The 1,197-nt window shown below is 47.5% G+C and overlaps 1 pseudogene; it reads right to left on the reverse strand.

Moving 5' to 3' along the window:
* Positions 1–810, reverse strand: LOC137756263 (small ribosomal subunit protein uS2-like; annotated as a pseudogene).
* Positions 811–1,197: the final 387 nt, after the last annotated feature.

The raw sequence follows: 1,197 nt of genomic DNA on the forward strand, positions 1-1,197 counted from the left end.
TCAGTTATCATCTTCACCAGGGAAATGCTGAATAGGCACAGAGGGCACCTACGTGCCCTCAGACTAGTCTGCGACCTTGGGTTTAGTAGCAGTAAACTCAGGAACTGGAGAGGTCCATTCACCCTGAAATTCCTCCTCAGTCACAGCCTTTCCAGCAGTACCCTGCTCTTCCTTTTCAATCTCTTCAGGATCTCTGTGGAAGTAGAGATTAGGCGCGACCTCCCGTGAGTTCTCGCGGGAGGTGTGTCACGCATGCACAGAACCTCCAGGCCTAGCAGCCACCACATCAGGCCCACTGAGGGGGTTCCCTTGTTGCTGCGTGGGGTGGCAATGTCCACGTAGCACAGAGGAGAATCTGTGTTACACAGAATGAGAGTAGACAAGTTAACTTAAGACGCCTCTGTGAGAGGCTGGCTGTCAGCCCTGGGATCAGTAACCAGCAAAAGTCGAGGCTCCCGGAACGCCGCCTGGATCTGATTAGTGAAGCTTCCAGGAGTGAAGCGGCCATCAGTAGAACTGGCCCTAGTGACAGAAAGCTACAACTTTCAGTGTAGCCCGCTGGCCAAAACTCCTGAAGGATATGACGCCAATATCAGCCGGATTTTCACTGGCAACAATGGCATGAGCTGACAGCAGAAAATTCTCCCAGGTTCTTTTCATGCATATGATGTAGACGCCATCACTTTTCCTTTTGTAGATATACTGTTCCATTTGGAAGTCAAGGTTGGTGCCACCTAAGTAGGTTCCTGCAGCAAGGAATTTAAGTACAGCCTCCTCCTTCATTTGCAGTACGTCAAGGGCTTCGAACATTCTGAAAGTTTGCCTTTCTGACAGGAACCGAAGACTATACCGTACGGACTCCTCTCCAGGTAGTGTGGAAAGGTAAAATTTATTTTTCTCCTTGTAAAATAAATAAAATACATGTGTTTTAGCTCTCTACTGAAATGCCCAAGAAGCTGTGACAACCCAGTAGAAATTGCAAACCTACCACCCAGATATAATCTCCAAGTATTACTTTCCACTTACAAGAATTACCAGGGCTCCTTAAAAATATATCTGTGACCAGCAGTATCCAAGGTGAGCCTGATCATCTTGTCATTTCTGAAATCCTGTGCCTAGACTCTATCACAGACTATAAAAGGACACAGGAGGCAACTTGAAGGGACTCCCATTAGCCAAAGATGGGACCATTTGAGC

This window comes from Eschrichtius robustus, chromosome X (assembly GCF_028021215.1).
Source record: "Eschrichtius robustus isolate mEscRob2 chromosome X, mEscRob2.pri, whole genome shotgun sequence".
Lineage (NCBI taxonomy): Eukaryota > Metazoa > Chordata > Mammalia > Artiodactyla > Eschrichtiidae > Eschrichtius > Eschrichtius robustus.